We start from the raw sequence: 11,724 nt of genomic DNA on the forward strand, positions 1-11,724 counted from the left end.
AATACAACACTATTGTTAATTTTAAATAGATTATTAATGTCACCTTTACTAACATAACCCTGCCACTTCTTGTATCAACACTTGTTTATCTGCTACTCTGTTGTACCTAGCTAGTTGGGGTTATATCAGATACATTAGAGCCAGTTACTTCTCTTGGATCTTGCTTTAAGTATTGCAATCATCCAATTCTAAGACCATTGTTGGACAGGTGGGCAGAATAGAGCAAGAACTTTGAGGAGTACTTTGAAGGGCTGGAATATTAATTATGAGTGTTTCTTAAAAAAAAACAGTATCCATAGATACAGTGAGGTAAATGGTCTAGATTTGACTAATTTTAATCTGAGAAAGCAGTTGAGTGAACAGTGCATCAGGAAAGAGGAGCGGGTCAAGTGGTTTCAGAGGGCTAAGATGACTGAGTTTCTTAAAGGGGATTCTCTCACTTCCTATTTTATTTCTAAAGCTAGTGGTAAGAAAAGGAAAAACAAGATTTACTACAAACCTCCAAAACTTATATAATCACTGAACATCAGATTGCATATATAATTGAGCATCACATTGCATTATATAATTGAGCATCACATGTATATTTCTTTGCATCAGGAAGAGGTGGTTGTACAGGGCGGTGAGGAGATTTTGATATGCTACTAATTTCTTGAAAAATTGTTTGGCCTTGTAGAAGATAGTGTGCATATATCTATACAGGTTCCTTTGGAAAATGTTCTAGAGGATTGTGATAGAGCTAAATTACATGCACCTTTTACTGTAGAGGAGGTTAACAATGCTACTTTTCAAATGAAACGTAATAAGACTCCTGGCCTAGATGGTTTCACAATAGAGTTTTATCAGCACTATTGGCCTTTGATTAGTAAAGGTATTATGAGTTTGTTTGACGGTTTTTATCTAGGTAAATTACGTCTTGCTTGTCTTAATTAGAAGATGCTCTAAGACCATTTAGCAGAAATATCAAATATCAAAATAGAAGTAAAGATTACTAATTTGGTCTTGTGAGCAACCATGTTATTTTGGTTTGATGCTATTTAGTATCCCCAGTTCCCATCTTGTAATGGCTAACTTTGGGTCTTGGCTTTTTTATGGAGGGCCTAGGTCACCAAGATAGTAGTAGCTTTCTGTATTTGTATTCTGTCTGCTCTAGGATAGTAGTTATGGGTGGGCACAACATCTGCAGTTTCGTCTAGAAAGTCTAACTCGTGGAAAGCTTGCAAATTCCCTGAAGTTAAGCAGGCCCAAAGTTTCACGAACAAGTGAGCTATTAGCAGCTAAGCTAAGGTTCGGTCAAACTGCGGCCACCACTATCTTTCACCACTGCTTAGGTTTTGCTGATGGAATAAATAATAAACTAGAGCAGACATGCTTGCTTTCTCTCTATTTTGGGATACATGTGACATTTTATTTTCAAAACGCTATTTTGAATATAGCACGCTATAACTTGTATAGCATTTGGAGAAGGGCTACGCTATTTTTGGTAGAACTCTATTTTTTACATTGGTTCATATGCATATTGTACGTCAAATTTAGCCTAGCCCACCAACACCTCAACAAACAACACACCAGTAATGTCATTGCAGATTCAACAAGATTAGTTTCCAACCAGGTAACATTATTAATGACATAGGAGTAGAAGAGATGATAGGCTCAAAATTTTAAGAAAAAATCTTGTGATCTTTCTATTAAACTTATGGAGATTATAGAGTTAACTTCCAAAATGTTAATTGTCAAGCCATATACAATTTGGCTTCGATATCACTTCAGCACTGGCACCTATTTCAAACCATTATCATTTAACACATACACATCTGAACTATTCGGAGTTTTATAACACGTGTCTGAACTATTTTGTGAGCGCAAAAGGCATTCACGGTCCCTTGGCTGAATTTGGTGCTTCGACTCAGAATGTACCTTTGACTTTACAGACTCCGTAAACCCGCTGAATTGTGCTAGCCAACGTTTTCCAAACAAAAAAACATGTGCGTGTGAAAAATGGCTCCTGTGTACTAAGTAAAATCCTAAATCCGCCATTCAAACCAAGGAGTGAAACCCTCTTGAGCCATGACTAATCAAGGCAGTTTTAGCCCACAGTCCGAACCCTACGACGAGCATTTGATAACTCTACCAGGCAACATCAGCAGATGCGAGTAGAATTGGTGGTGGCATCGGTTTGATTCACCTTGTGGCAGTGGGGGCGAGGTGGATAGGTCTCTCGTGGTGGCGCCGGAGAGGCCTTCGGGCGTCATCCCGTCTGAAGGAGCGGAGCGCGGGCGATGCGCTGCGGCGGCGGGGCCGAGCAAGCGGGGTCGGGATTGGCGCGCGGCACACAGTTTTGGGGGAGGTGTTCTTTTTTTTTTGGAGAAATTCTTGGGGGAGGTGTTGGGAAGCTTGCAATGTCGTGCCGCTCGGGGTGATAGTGGACGGTGCCGGCGGGGAGCGGGCGCCGGCAAGGCGTGTTGCTGCGCTGCGAGGACGACGGAGGCTCTTTTTTTTCTTTAGAATTACGGCGGAGGCTAATGGGAATACCCCTATTTGACGCACGTTGTGTCAAATTGTCGGCCTTTCGCACACACTGCCGATCGAGCAATGACTTGGGCCGGCCCATTTAACGTGTTGCAGCATATCCGGTTGTGGGAACCTTCCCTGCAACGGTTTTTTCTGTTTCTCTTTGGTTTTTCGTTTTTCTGTTTTTTATTTCTTTCTTCTTTTATTTTAATTTTTCTGTTTTTTTATTTTCAACTTTTTTTCCTCTCTCAAGTCAATATTTCCTTTGTTCCAACCATTTAAATTTTGTTCGGATTTAAAAAATATGTTCCAATGTTTAAAATATGTTCACAAATTAAAAGAAAACTGAATTCCAAAAAATGTATAGGAATTTGAAATAATGTTCATGTATCTCAAAATTTTGTTCAGAAACTTAAAAACGTTCATTTTTTCAAAAAACTTCCGGAATTGCAAAAATGTTCGCGGTTGCAAATTTTGGTCTGAAATTATAAAATGTTTGAGTTTGAAAAAGTGTTCAGGAATTACAAAAAATGTTTGTGCTTTCAAATTTTTGTTAGATATTTTCTAAAGTTCCGTTTTCAAAAAAAAATCACAAATTCAAAAAATATTAGCCGTTCCAATTTTTGTTCGTAATTTCATGAAATGTTCCATTTCAAATATGTATTCCAAAATTCAACAAATGTTTGTGGTTTAAAAATCTGTTCGGAATTTCATAATTTGTTCAGAACTTCAGAAGATGTTTCACGTTTTTTTATAAAAAATTGCAGTTTCAAACTTTTTTCGTAATTTCATGAAATGTTTCATTTTCAAATATTTGTTCAAATATTCAAAAAAATGTTCGTGGTTTAAAATTTTGTTCACAACTTCAAAAAATGTTTCACGTTTTTCAAAAATATTTTCTGCAGTCTCATTTTTTGTTCACATATGAAAAAAAATGTTCTTGACTATGAAAATGTTCAGAAATTCAAAAAATGTATGCACTTTTTCGAAATATAGACCATTTTTCCGGATTTTTTAACAAATTTTAGGTTCAAGAACATTTTTTGGAATTTCGAACAAAAAAGTCAGAAAACAAAAGTAAAAAAGGAAGAATTTCTGGATCTACGTTTTATTGTTCTTATAGTCTTTGCGCTGGCAAGTAATCACTAGTTCTCATCTACTACCCCTACTAGTAAGCTTGCACGTGCAATGCATGTCTTTTTCGAGTTTAAAATTTGAATATGAACATGTTTAAACTTCAATCCACATATATCTACTTTAAATTCCTTGCATATATTATGTCAGTTTAAATCAAGGTAAGATCCAGACTTCGCAAATTGCGAACTTGCCTAAAGCTTATATTGAAATTAAACCCATTGACGTAAATTTCTTTCCTGATGAGTCAATGCATACCTATTTAATTTCATATGCTCATAGGTGGATACAAGATCAACATCAAAGGCAATCCACCCCTTACTGGTCTTACGCACACACATGAGCTCTCAAAATTCTGAATTTCACTATCATCTATCATATCACTACAATCTAAACACCATGAAGAAAGAGATAATACCAAGGCAGCAATTATTTGTATCTTGCATGGCTTCGGTCCTTACAAGGCTACTTCCTTTCAGCTCGAGTCCATGGGTGCTAAGTCAACCAATTCATCAAGCAGAACCTGCATTTCCATGTGCTTCCACAAAATGCAAAGCAAATTTAGCGGTGATCATTAAGGGCAACCCAAAAAGGAAAAGATAAAAATTCAAACTATGCATTGAAAATATAAGGAAGCGAGCCCTTGCTCTACAACCAGGGGGGTACTCGAAACATTAGCAATATTTTCGTTACAGGAATAAAAAACTTCAAGATATGAAATCAGCATCAATTATGCCCTGATCTATAAAGCTTTTGACATCAGCCTACTTGGTCATACCTTTCATTAATCAACTATACATAAGCACCACTGCAAAAATTACATAAGAAATAAGGCTGCAAAAGCAAAAACATCTTTCCATCAAGCAATCCTTTCAAGGGAATAGGAGAAGCAAAACAACTGACGCAGTCGGTTCATATGTACATTTTTTTAAATTACTACGAACGCACAACTGAACCTCATTCTGTGACCGTCGTATGATGCAAAATAAATTGTAGCTACAGCCCAGAAACCATCTGCAAGATTCAGGTTAAAATCAAACATAAATTTTGATGCATTTAAAAAACCTTAGACCAAAGACTGCCCACTCACAACTTTGGCTCTATGCCTCTCGACTGTGGCAGGCTACCGAGCAGTACAACACCTCCTAGTGTCGCCACGTGCCTTATCAAGTTTTGATATGAAGTGAATTTGCTTGCTCGCATAGTTTTTTGTAGTAATATTCTTCACCTTTGGTTGAACAAACACCACCACAGATTATGATTTATGAAGCGGTCATTTAACACCACAATATCTCAAAGTAGAAGGCATATTGTTAAGCTTCTGTACAAGCTTTGCGAAATAAATTTTATAAACCATCTAGATTGTCTGAGAAGAAGTATTGATTTCAGATTTTCAGTTGTATCTCAAACTGAAATAATAAGTTTAATACTTGCAGCAAACTCACCCGCAAAAAAAATACTTGCGGCAAACTACCCAGAAAGACTCTACCTCAATAACAATTGCTTCCAAATAAATTACTCTGTTGTTACAGGAACTCGCAGATGGCACCCAGAACGAAATTATATCAAGGGGTTTTTATATGTCTGCAAACCATAAATCTCTCTGCAGGTATACAGAGTACATGTTCAGGGCTCCATGCCTACATCTAACATTACATATTCCGAATAAGTGCCTTACACGTCTATAGCAGCAGGAGAAGCAGCAGAAACATCAGCGCATCGCTCCACTATTTGCATAATGCACCCGTATGTTCTTTCGATCAAGCACCTGAAACAATCATCATTTGGCAGAAGCATGTCAGCGAAAGGAAAAGAACTGCTCCCAGCATGGCCCGGATGTAACCGCCATGGGCCCTGCATGGCAACCAGGCCTCACCCCACCGTGATCTGGCCGCTGCCTTCCCTGCCGCGCGTCCTATCCGGCCGGACACTACATCTCGTAGACCGCCTCTTTCCTTGGCTCTGTCCCTCCGACAACCAGAGAGAGCACGACCATGCCTCCCCTTGTTTTCTCCCCCACTGATGGCCACACTCCTTCCCGGCTCCGGCATCCAGCGCACGCCGCTCCGGCGAAGAGCGCGCCGATGAGTGCGTCATGATGGCGGCAGGGGGAGCGCCTCATGTGAGGGTGGCACGGGGGCAGTTGGGGAGAGGGTTGTGTGATTGAGGGTGTCGCGAAAGCCGTCAACCAAGGCAGTGATGCAAGGGGATGGAGCCGAAGATCTGGCCGCGGCGGCCATGAAGACCATGTGGAAGATTTGGGCGGGGCAAGAGCACACAAGCGGAAGAGAAGGTGCCGGAAGGGGCTGGTGGGAGAGGAACGGGAGATCGTGGGCAGTCGTGACGGTGGGGGAGATGTTCTGCAGGCCTTTTTTCTCTCGTAGGTGCTAAACATGGTTATGAGTTTATGACCAATGGCAGTGGTGGGTAATTACAGTGTTGATCTATGAGACGATTTGGACCATCGGATCAACATAGTTTGATGGTTGAGATGATTTGGTTCTCCTCTTTTTCGTACTTTTATAAGAGTAGTAGATAGAAGGAAGAGAGGGGCAAATTCAAATAACACGGACCGTCTATTTACTAAATCCAAGGGTCTAAAATATCTCCGTGTTTTACGCGTAAGCCACGATCATTAACCCACCCACCCTTTCGAAAAAAAAACCGCTGCGCACTACGCCCACGCCCGCAGGACCTCTCCGCTCCTCCTTCCTCCCGCGCCGGTCACACGCCTCCCCTCCCTCGCCGGGCGCCGCCACTCCCATGCGGACGGCTGCTCCGGGCGCCGCCACTCCCATGCCGACGGCTGCTTCGGGCGCCTAGAGGTCTAGGGAGTGGCCCATCGATGCCGTCCTCCTCTGCTTGGTGGCCTCCATGGATGCAGGAGACCAGGCTGCCAGATCCGTCGCTGGCCGACCAAGGGTCCCCGAAGGACGGCGGCCGGAGCCTCGCCATCCACCTCCAACAGCCGTCCGGCACCCCATTGCTGCCCGCACGTCGTGTCCCTTCCCAACCAACATCGCCAACAGCCTCATAGATGCCGACATCGCCGGGCCTCATCGCTTTCCTCCCTGCTCCCCTCGCCGGACCTCCCCGCTGCCACCACACAGCACCGGCGCGCTCCCCGTTGGCTTTTCGACACCTCCACGAGCAGGCGACCCACGCGCACACCACTCTCCGCTGCACCAGGTGCTTGTGTTATTGCCTCAAAGATTGTGGTGTTAATCTTTTAGGATCACTAACTTGCTGGATTAATTTGTTCTGTCCAGTGAGGAAATGATGGTGCACGAGGACGAGCTTCCTGAACAAGAAGATCTCCCTACTCTTCTCGATGGTGCAAAACTGAGGTGTTCTCAGTGACCTGTTCTGACTACTGATGGACATTATTCAACACATGTCTTTAAACTGAAAAATAATATAGTTGTTAAATGTTTATTCAGTTCAGAGATGCAAATATAATACCAGTTTAGTTTTTTTTTCTATTTTAGGTCTTTATATAAATTTTCTTCATACTATGCTTGAAACAGTACTGGTTTCAGTAGATATTTTTTAGCTATTAATGATAATTAGGTCCAACTTTTTCTTTCATTTGGAGCAGGTTCACTTTCGCCTTATTATTGCTCCACATACTGATACAAATCTAGGAGATTGCTCTTTTCTGGACACCTGCCGCCACACTAAGTACTATCTCACTTTTCCTTTTTTACTTTTCAGTGAGAATGAAGACGAGCGCATATGCTTTGTTAAGTGGCGTTCATTTACTTGCTTGATCCATAGGAACCGGAGGTCAAGAAGAAAAACTACTGAGCTTTATTTCTCCTGTAACCATTACAAAGAGGTGAATACATTTTGGGCATATGTTCATGTACTATTCAGGCTCAGAATCATTTTTAACAGTTTTTTTGGACATTCTTCCTCACGGGCCTCCCTGTTACAGTATTATTTTTTTATCAGAACAATACAACTGTTGAACTCAGCCTATAATCATCGACCTCTGCTTACTGTAAGTTCGAGCTCTGCTCTGGAATTGCTTTGATTGACTATCAATAAGCATGCACCTCTGACATGTATTGGCAAATGCAGCCGTGATGGCGGGCCATTCCAAGAAAACATTTGTGGATGAATAGATGATTGCTTTCATACGACAAACCTGTTGAATTCTTCTCTTCTTTGGGTATGTGTTTTCTGAAGAAAAAAGGTGGGATTTCCACTAAAAGCCACATAGAGTCTGCTCAATTGGTTGATGAGCAATGTTCTAGGTGCACACATCCTCATTGTGATTTTCTTTTGAGTTAACTGAATAGTGTAGTGCCATTTCCACTACAAAATTTTCTCCAGTCTCAGTTTAATGCAGCTTATAAGTGGTTTGTACATCCTGCAGTATATTGCTGTAATAGTTTCGGATAGTGCTTTCCGGTAGCGATTTATCATTTTTTGGTTTGCAAATCAGTTATGAATTGTACCGTGCATACACACACAGGTGTGTGCAAATTTCGTCTTAGTTGTAGTTGTACTTGCTACATCTGTTCCAAAGTACCACATGTTTTAGTTTTAGCAATGGACACGTCTCTGGGATGTAAGTTTGGCCGTTACTATTTCTATGGATATTTTAGTAAGAAATAAGGTATGTCCCATGTTTCTCATCCTTTATGCTAAAACGGTTTGGGGAGCTTGGCTGTATGGATCCGATTGTAAAACTATCTAATCCTACCAATAGGTACGACATTGCTCATGTCAACTTTTCAAAAATAATATGCTTGTTTGGAATATGAGTGTACTTTCTTTAAGATGCAATACAAAAATACTTGTTTTTGTGATGTAATATGGATATACTTGATTTTTTTTGTGTGTGTGCGCGCTCGCACGTGCATATTTAAGGATTTCCTGAATGGAATATTGTACTTTTGTGCGACGAAACAAAACATTCTTATATAATCAATTTGCTTCACATGAATATAACTTTATCTGATGCTTGAGATGATTAACAAGGATCCAAAGTGTATTAGATTTTTTGGATGACCAAGCACTTATTACAACAAAAAATGTTTATCTGTGCATTGAATTTGCAACTACAGAGGTTCGGACATCTTATCAAAATATTTTCTCTGCAATTATTCGGTTAAATCTTGCGTCTGGAAATTTATGTAGGATATTTTTCTTGTTGGTTCATAAGTCTAACTAGATGGATGAGATTTTTTTATATTGTATTGTCGTGTGTTGCACGTACAAGCTTACTAGTTATGTACAGTGGCTAGCCTGAAAATCTAGTTTGCTGGAGGTCTTGAGTTCGATCCTCTGTAATGCTCCTTTTTCTCGCGAACTTACAGTTGCTACAGTTCCGGTCGCATCGCTCATTCTCAGTAGTGGGCCGGCCCAGTCGGGGCCACCTGTGCGTTTGCTCGACTGTCTGCTGCAGTAAGCGGCAGATAGGAGCTGCCAGGCTAATGTGTCCAGGGCTCCAGGTCCAGAGGCCTTCCATCAAACTTGGTTTAGGCCTGTAGTAATGCGCACCCGCGATGTTACCGCAGAGCGTCTGGTGGGAGCAACTAGTTAACGAGCGCCCCTTCGGGAGCCTCGTAACGATCAGCGTCATTTGGCGCGCTCTCAGCCATTCGCCACGTGTCGTGCTCTGAACGCTTCTTTCGAATTTTATTTTTTAAATTTTTTTGCACGCGTTTTTGGCTTTTTAAACGGTTTTTTCGACGTTTTAGTTTTCTCCCGGTCTTTCTTAACTTTTTGATAAAAAAAATTCAAAAAAAATATATTTTATGCGAAAAAACGTGTTTTTTTCCTTTGGCGAAAGTTACGGTTTTTCTTTCGCGAGAGGCATGGTTGTGCTTTATCGAGAGTCACGGCCGTGCCTTTTGGAAACGAAAAAAAACGCGTTTTTTTTTATTTCGCGAGAGTCACGGTTTTGCTTCCGCGAGAGGCACGGTTGTGCTTTCACGAGAGTCACGGCCGTGCCTCTCGGAAAGGGAAAAACAAAACGCGTTTTCTGTTTTTTTTTTCTTTCGTGAGAGTCACGGTTTTGCTTCCGCGAGAGGCACGGTTGTGCTTACGCGAAAGTCACGGCCGTGCCTCTCGGAAAGGGAAAAAAATACGCGTTTCTGTTTTTTTTTCTTTCGCGAGAGTTACGGTTTTGCTTTCGCGAGAGGCACGGTTGTACTTTCGCGAGAGTCACGGCCGTGCCTCTTGGAAACGAAAAAAACACATTCTTTGTTTTTTTTCCTTTCACGAGAGTCGCGGTTTTGTTTCCACGAGAGGCATGGGCGTGCCTCCTTCGGAAAGGGAAAAAAACCGTGCTTCCCATTCGGTTTTTTCGACCGGTTTTTTCGTGAAAAAAAAGTTCGTCAAAACCTATCAACATGGGATCTAGTTTTGAAAATCTCGATGCGAGGAATCCAATGATGAAAACGGTTCGAGATTTGGACGCACGGTTTAAAAGATAAAACGTTTTGAATAAACGAATCTAAAAAAAAGAAAAACTCCCAGATTGCGACAAGTGACGCGCTGTATGTGCGTCACTTATCATGACCTGAAAAAGTGGAGTGTTCTTTGCAACAACTATTCCTTAATTAGTAATTTCGGCGTCTGGTGGCTACCCCAGTAATGCGAAGGTAATTCTAAAAAAAGTAATGCAAAGGGAGTAATTGCGTCGAAGTGTCGACATTTCCCACAGGCGTGGCAAACCTGGGCTGGCCCATATGGCTTTCCCGAGATGACAAAAACCCCAAAAAAGCAATGCTATGCTAGCCGCTGTGGCCAACTGGCTCTTGTAGTCTTGTGCTAAGGGCCCATTCGCTTCACGGAAAAAGCAAAGAAACCTTAAAGAGATTGCTTCCTGCAGGTTTTCTCACTATAGCTGTGTTTGAGGAATCGCTGCTTTTCAATCATTCGAAAAGTTTGGTATGCTTGTACTTTTGCAGGAAACAAAGCATCCAATCTGTCAGCGCCTTTACACTAGCAGCGTCCAACACGCGCGCTATCAAAGAAGGCCTAGACAGGGACGGATTTGGGCCCAGGCCCGGGGCGTGCTTTTTTTAGTTATTACATAGGCATATTTTTGAATCGGGCCCGGGGCTTAGTGCCTTAGCCCAACACACAGCCAGGGCCCAGCCAAATTTCACACCCTAGCTCGTCCGACGCACAGAGGCCATAGCCCCAGACCTAGCCACGCTGATCAAGGAGCCGCCGCCGCCCGTGACTCCTCTCCGCTCCGGCGCCTCCCCGGCCCCGGTCATGTAGTCTTGTGCTAAGGGCCCATTCGCTTCACCGGAAAAGCAAAGAAACCTCAAAGAGATTGCTTCCTGCAGGTTTTCTCACTGTAGCTGCGTTCGGGGAATTGCTGCTTTTCAATCATTCGGAAAGTTTGGTATGCCTGTACTTTTGCAGGAAACAAAGCATCCAATCTATCAGCGCCCCTACACTAGTAGCGTCCAACACGCGCGCTGTCAAGGAGGGCCCAAACAGGGACGGATTTGGGCCCAGTACCGGGGCGTGCATTTTTTTAGTTATTACCTAGGCATATTTTTGAATCGGCCCGGGGCTTAGCGCCTTAGCCCAACACACAGCCAAGGCCTAGCCCAATTTCACACCCCGGCTCGTTCGACGCACAGAGGCCAGAGCCCTAGACCTAGCCACGCTGAGCAAGGAGCCGCCGCCGCCCGTGACTCCGCTCCGCTCCGGCGCCTCCCTGGCCCCGGTCATGTAGTCTTGTGCTAAGGGCCCATTCGCTTCACCGAAAAAGCAAAGAAAGCTCAAAGAGATTGCTTCCTGCAGGTTTTCTCACTGTAGCTGCGTTCGGGGAATCGCTGCTTTTCAATCATTCGGAAAGTTTGGTATGCCTGTACTTTTGCAGGAAACAAAGCATCCAATTTGTCAGCGCCCCTACACTAGTAGCGTCCAACATGCGCGCTGTCAAGGAGGCCCAGACAGGGACGGATTTGGGCCCAGGCCCGGGGCGTGCTTTTTTAGTTATTACCTAGGCATATTTTTGAATCGGGCCCGGGGCTTAGCGCCTTAGCCCAACACACAGCCAGGGCCCAGCCCAATTTCACACCCTAGCTCATCCGACGCACA

This window comes from Triticum urartu, chromosome 6 (genome assembly GCF_003073215.2).
Source record: "Triticum urartu cultivar G1812 chromosome 6, Tu2.1, whole genome shotgun sequence".
Lineage (NCBI taxonomy): Eukaryota > Viridiplantae > Streptophyta > Magnoliopsida > Poales > Poaceae > Triticum > Triticum urartu.